Consider the following 10,111-nt stretch of genomic DNA (forward strand, 5'->3'; position numbering starts at 1 on the left):
CCCCAGACCTACTCTTAACCATAAACCTACCATTAACCCTAACCATGGCTCTAGACCCTAATGCCAACTCTAACACCAGCTGTAAACCTAAATCTAACCCTAACCCTAAAACTAACACTAACCCAATCCCTACAACTACCACTGACCTTAACCCTAACACTAACACTAAACCTATCCCTACACCTACTCCTCCCCTAACCATAACCCTAACCGAAACCCTACACCCTCCATAACCTTAGGGCAAACTCGAATGCAACCCTAACCCCAACCCTACCACTAACCATAAAACTAACCCTAAACCAAACCCAACATTAACCCCAACTCCATCCCTAATATTAACAGTATTCCTAGCATTAGCCATAATCATAACCTTAGCCCTACCCATAACCCTAACCCTAGCCCTAGCCCTAACCTTATCCCTAACACTAACCTTAACACTATCCCTACACGTAACGCTCTGCTAAACCAAACCTTAAGCCAACCCTAACCCCAGTCCTAACACTAACACAAACCCTAACCCTAAGCCAAATTCTACCCCTACACCTTCTCCTCCCCTAATCCTAATCCAAACCCTACCCCATCCCTAAACTTAAACCTAACCCTAACACTACCATTAACCATAAAACTAACATTAACCCTGTACCAAACCTAACCTTAACCCTAAACCTTACCCTAACACTAATCCAAGTCCTGCACATAACCTTCCATTAACTCTAAACCTAACCCTAATCCAAACCGACCAATAACCCCACCCATACTCCTATCCCTACTTCTAAACCAAACACTAACTCTAATCCAGCTCTACCCCTAACCCTACCCCTAACGCTAACCCTAACCCATTTGTACACCAACCTTAATCCTAGAATTAGCCCTAAACATAAAACCAACAATAGCCTTAGCCTTAACCCTGACCTAGCACTAACCCTAGCCCTAAACCTAACACTAAACCTAGCACTAACCATAGTCCTACCCTAACCATTGCACTAACAGTCCATCGCCACCCTGAGCCCTAACTCTCACCTTAACCCAGACCCAACCCAACCTCAACCCTAACCCTAACCCTAACATTAACTCTAGCCCTAGACCTAACCCTAACCCAAGCTCTATCGCTCACAGTAACCATAACCCTAGCCGTAACCCTGACCCTAGCACTAACCCCATCTGTAATCTTAACGTTAACCATTGCCCTAGACCTAACAGAAACCCAGCCCTACACATAAATTTAATCATAGTCCTAGCCTTAACTGTAAACCCAAGCCTAGACCTAGCCCTTAATCTAGACCTAGCCCCAAACCTAGCCCTGGCCCTAACCTTAACCCTAACATTAACACTATCCGTAACCCTAGCCCAAACACTAATGCTAACCCTGAACCTAACCATAACGCTAAAAAGCCATCCTCAGTCCCCACTATAAACCCAACCCCATACCCTTAAGACTAAAACTACCCTTAAGCCTAAGCCTAGCCCTAACGGTGACCCTACACTACACCTAACCCTAAACCAAAACTTTACGCTAGCATAACTCCTAATTGTACCTTAATTCTAACCCTAACCCTACCCTAACGTTAGTGATAAACCTAACACTGGCCCTAATTCTATCAGTAGCCCTAGCCCTACTTTTAAGCCTAACACTAGTCTAAACCCTAGGACAAACCCTAACACTTCCCTACGTCAAACTCTGCCATTACACCTGATTCTAACCCTAACAATTACCCTAACCCTAACCCTCAACGCTAGCCCTAACCCAACACAAATTCTAGCCCTAGATCTGACCCTAAACTTAGCCCTAGCCCTAGCCATAACTCTAAACCTAACACTAACCCTAGCTCTAACCCTAACCCTAACCCTAATCATAAATCTAGAACTAGTCCTAGCACTAATGCTAACCCTAACCCTGTCCATAGCACTGGTTCTAAGCGTAACTCTAACACTAGCCCTATCACTAACCCTAACCCTAAAACTACCCCTAAACCTAACCATAAACCATCTCTAAGCCCAACCCTACCCATTCCCCTAAGCCTAACATTAATCCTAACTCTAACTCAGCTCTACGCTAACCCTGACCCTAACACTTATCCCAGTCTGAGCCACAACCCTAACCCTAGTTTGACCCCTAACACTAACCGTAACTCTATCCCTAAAAAAACCGAGCCCCAGCAATTGCCCTAGTCCTACCCCTAAACTAAACTTACCTCTAACAATAACTCTACCACTAAAAGTAAACCTAACCCTAGCTCTAGGACTAACCCTAAACATAAAAATTATCCTAACTCTAACTCTAGCTCTAGGCCTAACCCCAACCTTAGCCTAGAGGTAAACCTAACGCTAACTCGAACAGTCACCAAACGCTAACCGTAACCCAACAGTCACCCTAACCCTAATGTTAACACTGCCCTAAACCTAGAACTAACCCCAATGCCAACACTAGCCCATGTCCAAACCCTAACCCTAACCCTAACCCTAGTCTTAATCCTACTCCTAACCATGACACAAGCCCTAAACCTGACACTAACCCTAAGCCTATACCAAACCCAAACCCTAACCTTAAACATAACCCTAACCTCCCACTAACCCTAGCTGTAGCACTAAAATTGCCCCTACCCATAATTCTAACCATAACACTAATCCTAGACCTACTCTTAATCCTACTCCTAATGCTAGGCTCAACCTTAGCCCGGAGCATAATTCTAGCCCTAACCCTAACTGTAGCCCTAAGGCTAAATCTCATGCTACCACCAGCCCTAACACTCACTGTAATGCTAACCCTAACCAAACCCTCACCCTACCCCTAAGTCTACCACTCCTCTAACCCTAACCCTAACCCACTCTTAGAACTATACTAGCCCTAACCTTAACCTAACCCTTACACTACCCCTAGCCTTACCCCTAACCTTAACTGAAAACCTAAACAAACCCTAACCATAACCATAACACTAACCCTAACCATAACACTAATCCTAACCCTAACCTTTATCCTAAGCATAGCCCTAGCCCTAACACTATCCGTAACTTAGCCGTAACCATAACGATAGTTCTAGCTCTAGCTCTTGTCATAACCCTAGCCCAAAACTAACCTTAACCCTACCATAATCAGAACCCAGTCCTAACCCTAAACCAAAGACCAGCCCTAGCCTTAACCCTAACTGTAGCACTAACTCGAGACCTAACCCTAACTGTAGATATAAACCTAACCCAAACCCAAAGCTTAAACCTAACACTAATCCTAGGCCTAAACCTAGCCCTAACCGTAAACCTTGTCCTAACACTAACCTAACACTAGACCTCCCCGTAAATCTAGCACTAAATCTAAACCTAACACAACCATAAACCTAACCATAACCATAGACCTAACCCTAACCATAGCCCTAACCTTAACCCTACCGTAAACTTAGCTGTAACTCTAACCCTAACCCTAAACGTAAACCTAAACCTAGTTCTAGCACTAACCCTAAACCTAACCCTGACACTAAACCAAGCCATAGACCTAGGGCTAACCCAAACGTTAGACAGAGACCTGAGCCTAACCCAAGACCTACCACTAACCATAACCGTAATGGTAACCATGAACCTAACCCTAACCCTAGAAATAGGCCTAACTTTACCCTAGCCGTAGAGCTGACGCTAACCACAACCCTAACCCTAACCCTAACCCTAACCCTAACCCTAACCCTAACTCTAACCTTAACCCAACAGTAGCCCTAACCCTAATGCTAACCATGACCTAATCCTAGCCCTAGCCCTAACCCCAAGACAAGCCCTCGTCCTAACCCTAACCCTAACCACGGACATAAATCTAGTCCTAAACCTAAGCCTAACCCTAAACATAGCCTTAACCCTAACCCTTAACCTAACCCTAAGCTTAGCCCTAACCCATACTCTAACCCTAACCGTAACCCTAGACCTAGCCCTAGAACTAACATTAACCCTAGCCGTATCCTTAGCCCTGGTGCTAACCCTAACCCTACCCCTAACCCTATGCCTAACACTAGCCCTAACACTAACGCTAACCCTAACCCTAAGCCTCACTCTAGCCCTAACCATAGTCCTAACCCTAGCCATAGCCCTAACCTTAATGCTAACACTAACAGTAGCCCTATCCCAAACCCTAACCCTGCCCCAACCATAATCCTAACTCAAACCCAACTCTAACCTTACTCCTAACTCTACTGCTACTCCTACCCGTCACCTTAAGGCTTATGCTAATTTATTGTTCCCACAAAGCCAGAGTAGATAGATGTATGTCATATCTGCACATCCTTCTAGTTGCTATATGTGGGACGCGGCCTCAGCATGGCCGGACAAGCGGTGCATTGGTGTGCACCCAGGATCCAAACCCAGGCCGCCAGCAGCGGAGCCCATGCACTTTACCCCTAAGACAAAGGGGCGGCCCCACACTTACCCTAAATATAAAGCTAACCTTACACATAAGCGTAAAGTTAACCCTGACCCTACCCATAACCCAAACTCTAATGCACACAACATTAACCCTAACACTAAGCCTAATACTAGACATAGCCATAAGCCAAAAGCCAGCCTCAGCCCTAACCCTAACCAACATCCTAGCACTAACCCTAGCCCTAAGACTAACCACAGCCATAAACCTAACTGAACTATAACCCTAAATCTAACCTTAGCTCTAACCCTATACCTAAACCTAAGCCTTTCCCAAAACCTAATCCTAAAGCTAACCATACCCCTGACCCACACCCAAACACTAAACCTACCCCAAGCGTAACCCTAACACTAACCTTAACCCTAGCCCTAAGTCTAGCCCTAAGACTAACCAGAACTCTGTTCCTAACCCAACCCCAAGCCCTAACAGTGACCCTAACCACAACCACAACAACAATCACTACCCATACCCCAATCCTAAGCCTAACCCAAACCTAATCCTAAACATAGCTCTATGCCAAACCCTAACATTAAGCATAATGCTAACCTTAACACTTGCCCTAGACCTAATCCTAATCCAGCCCTAGACCGGACCCTTACACTAGCCCTAAGCCTAACCCTAACCCTAACCACAGACCTATCCCTAGCCTTAAGTCTGACCCCAGTCCTAACCCGAGCCCTGGCCCTAACCGTAACTCTAACACTAATCTTATCCCTAACCATAGCCACAACACTAATGCTAATCCTAACCCTAACCATGACCCTAAACCGATCTCTCCAATTCCCAGACAATAGCTCAACCCTTAACACTAGACCTAACAGTACCCTTGCCACTAAGTCTAACACGAACCATGACCCTAAACCGAACTATATTCTTAACCATAGCCCTAACCATAATGCTAGACCTAGACCTAATTCTAACCCTAATCCTAGCCCTAATCTTAACCATGGCAGTAACCCTAATGCTCAATCTAGCCCTAGCCTTAACATTAACAGTAAAATGAACTGTAGCTCAAAGCCAACACCTAGCACTATGTGTAACCCTAATGTTAAACGGGGTATTAATCCTAATGCTAACCCAAATCCTATCCATAAAAATAACCCTAACCCTAGCCCTAGCGCTATCACTAACATAACCTTAAAGCTAACACTAATCCTTAACCTAATCTGTAACCTAACCCTAACCATAGCACAGACTTAATCCTAATCCTAACCTTAACCTTCACTCTAACCCTAAAACTGGCTCTAACCCCTAAGCCTCACCCTAAACCTCACCGAACCAGAACCCAAACACCAACCCAAACCCTTACCCGAACACAAACCCGAACCTGAACCCTAACCTTGACACCAACACTAGGACTAATCTTAAACCTAAACTTTAAACTTAAACCATAGCCCTAACCCTAACTCTAACCCTAGCCCTAATGCTAGCCTTAGACCTAAACCTAGACCTAGCCCTAACCATAACTGTAACCCTAAGGCCACCCTAGCCATAACACTAGGCCTAGCCTTAGCTTTAGACCTAACACTAGCCCTAGACTAACCCTAACTCTAAGTCTAGAACTAACAGTAGTCCTAGCCCTAAACCTAATCCTAATCCTAGCCCTAGATATAACTCCAGCCATAACACTAACCATAAGCGTAACACTAACCCTAACCATAACACTAAACGTAGCCATAAGCCTAGCCCTAGCAGTAATCATAACCCTAACCCTAACGCTGACAATAACCCTAGCCCTAACCCTAATATTAACCTGGTCGTAAATCTAACCCTAAACCTAACCGTAAACCTAACCCTAATCCACACACTAGCCCTATCCGTAACCCTGGCAATAACCCTAAACCTAGCCCTCACCCAAGCCTTAGCCCTAAACCTAAACATAGCCCTAGACCTAACACTACCCGCAAGCCTAACCCTAGCCCTAACCCTAATACTAACCCTGACCCTAATCCTAACCCTAAACCTAACCCTAATCATAGACCTAACCCACACGCTAGCCCTATCCATAACCCTGGCAATAACCCTAAACCTAGCCCTCACCCCAGCCTTAGCCATAAACCTAAACATAGCCCTAGACCAAACCCTACCAGCAAGCCTAACACTAAACCTAGTCCTAGCCATAAACCTAATGCTAAACCTAACCCTAGCCTTAACCCCAGCCCTAGCCCTAACCCTAAACCCTATCCCTATCCCTAACCGTATACCTAACCAAAACTCTAAAGCTAATGCTAACACTAACCCTAACCCACACACAATTGGTTTGATTTCAACATATGTGAAACTTGTCGCACACAATATGTGTGATGTCATACATAAAAATGTGAATTGTGTCACAAAAAAGGTGAATGGTGTCACAGATATCAATGGGTGTGTTTTCACACACAAATGTGAGCCTTATTACACATACACCATTGGTGTGATGTCACACACACATTGAGTGATGTCAGACACACAATGTGTGTGAAGGCACACAGCAAACTGGTGAAGTTACAGACAATGGGGGTGGTGTCTTTCATGAAAATGAGTGTGAATTCACATATAATGAGAGTTACACAATACACACATGTGGGATTTAAGTCAGAGTAAAATGTGAGAGATTTCACAGACACCTGGGTGTTATTTCATAAATAGGAGCGGAGGTCACATCACACTGAATAATATGACTGCCCTCACACACAATGGGAGTGATATCACACAATTTATGAGATGTGACCGGCTATCCTCGTGTTATCATAATCAATGTTTGTGATGTCTAAAAAAGGTTGTGATGTCATACATAACGATTGCAGTGATGTCACACACAAAATGTGAATGATTTCTCAAGCGCGACATTGGAGTGATGTCAAACACACTATCAGAATGATGCCACACTCAATTGGTGTGATGTCATACATAATAATGGGAGTGACACCAACATAACAACAGTTGGGATATCATATGCTAATTAAGTTTGATGTCACACACAATTGATGTGATGTGACAGAAGGTGAGGATGTTGTCACACACATGTGGTGTGATGTCACCCATAACCGTGTGTGTCATGTCACGCATAATGATGGGAGTGATATCACATGCACATAATGGGAGTGATGTCACACTAAAAATGTGATTTGTGTCAAAAGGGACACGACGATGTCACACAAAGCAGTGAGAGTGTTGTGACACAATTCATATGATGTCACACATAATGTGAGTGATGTCACACAGAAACAGGTGAGTATTACAGCAGAGGACTCGTGACTGATGTCAAATATGTGTGTGAGTGATGTCACACTATTGGTGTGATGTCATAAACACAAGAGGCATGTTGTCTCAAATAACAGAGAGATGTCACTCCAAATATCTGAGTGAAGTCACAGAAACACCATGAGAGTGATGTCACAACAGTAGTAGAGTGATGTCCTCAAGAATTAGTGTGACGTCACACAGAATATTGGGAGTAACAACACAGGTAACAATAGCGATTTCATATGCTAAATTGCATTTATTTCACACACAATTGGTGTGATGTCAACATCTGTGAATGTTGTCACGCTCATAATATGTGTGATAACATACATGAAAAGATGTCTTGTCTTATGTCACAAAAAAGCGAATGATGTCACACATATCACAGGGGATGTTTTCAATCACAAATATGAGCCCTGTCACAAGTACACCATTGGTGTGATGTCAGACACACAATGTGTGTGAAGGCTCACACTAACCTGGTGATGTCACAGACAGTGGGGTTGGTGTGTCTAAGGAAAATGAGTGAATATTCACACATAACAATGAGAGTTACACAAAACACACAAGTGTGATATGTCAGAGTAAAATGTGAGAGATTTCACAGAATCCTGGAAGTGATTTCATACATAACAGTGGGTGTCACATCACAGTTAAGAATATGACTGTCACCACACACAATGGGAGTGATATTACACAGCTTGAGAGATGTGACCGTTTATCCTAGTGTTAGCACACTCATGTTGTGTGATGTCTCAAAATGAGTGTGATGTCCCAAAATGGGTGTGATGTCCCACATAACGATTGGAGTGATGTCAGACACAAAATGTGAACCACATCACACTCCGTTGGAGTGATGTCAAACACTACCCGAGTGATGCCACACTCAATTGGTGTGATATCATACATAATACTGGGAATGACACCACACATAATAATGGTTGGTAAAGCATACGGGAATTAAGGTTGATGTCACACACAAGTGTTGTGGTGTGACACACAATGAGGATGTTGTCACACTCAAACAATTGATGTGATGTCACCAAGAAGCATGTGGTCACGCCACGCAAAACAGTGGAAGTGATATCACATGCACACAATGAGAGTGATGTCACACTTTAAAATGTGAATTATGTCACTATGGACATGTCACTGATGTCACACATAGGGGGAGTAATGTCACACTATTGATGTGATGTCACACATAATGAGACTGAGGTCACATATAAACATGTGAGTAATATCACAAAGGATATGTGACTGATGTTACACATATGTGGGAGTGATGTCACAGTATTGGTCTGATGTCATACAACACAACAGGCGTGATATCACACATAAAAGAATGATGTCACCCAAAATATATGAGTGAAGTCAGAGAAACACTATGAGAGTGATTTCACAACACTAGTAGAGCGATGTCCTCGAGAATTAATGCAACATCACACAGAATATTGGGAGTGACATGACACTTAACAATAGCCATTTCATATGGTAAATTCGAGTGATGTCACACACAATCGGTGTGATGTCAACACATGTGAATGTTGTCACACACACAATAGGTGTGATGTCATACATAAAAATGTGAATTATGTCACAAAAATGTGAATGGTGTCAGACATATCGGTGGGTGTGTTTTCACACACAAATATGAGTACTATCACACATACACCATTGGTGTGATGTCATACAGACATTGAGTGATGTCAGACAAACAAAGTGAGTGAAAGCACACACCAACCTGGTGATGTCATGGACATTTGGAGTGGTGTTTCTAAGGAAAATGAGTGTGAATTCACACATAACAATGAGAGTTACTCAAAACACAATAGTGACATAAGTCAGAATAAAATGTGAGAGACTTCAGAGAAACCTGGGAGTGATTTCATACAAAACTGTGGATGTCATATCAAAGTTAACACTATGACTGCCCTCACACAACGGGAGTGATATCATATAATTTGAGAGACGTGACAGGCTAAACTAGTTTTATCCTGCTCAAAGTGTGTGATGTCCCAAAATGGGTGTGATGTCACAAGTAACGATTGGAGTGAAGTCACACACAAAATGTGAGCGATGTCACACACTGTTGGCGTGATGTCAAACACACTATCAGAGTGATGTCACAATCAATTGGTGTGATATCATACATAATACTAGGAGTCACACCACACATAATGGTTTGATATCCTATGACAATTAAGGTTGATGTCACTCACAATTGATGAGATGTGACATGCAATGAGGATGTTGTCACACACAATGTGCTGTGATGTCACCCATAAACAAGTGTGTCACATCACGCATAACATAGGGTGTGATATCACATGAAGACAATGGGAGTGATGTCACAAGTTACATGTCACTGATCTCACAGCTAGCAGTGGGAGTGATGTCACACTATTGATGTGATGTCACTCCTAACAATGGGTGCGATTTCACACATAAATATATGAGTAATCTCACTAAGGACACATGACTGATATC

Source organism: Diceros bicornis (genome assembly GCF_020826845.1).
Source record: "Diceros bicornis minor isolate mBicDic1 chromosome 30 unlocalized genomic scaffold, mDicBic1.mat.cur SUPER_30_unloc_7, whole genome shotgun sequence".
NCBI classification, from domain to species: Eukaryota; Metazoa; Chordata; class Mammalia; order Perissodactyla; family Rhinocerotidae; genus Diceros; species Diceros bicornis.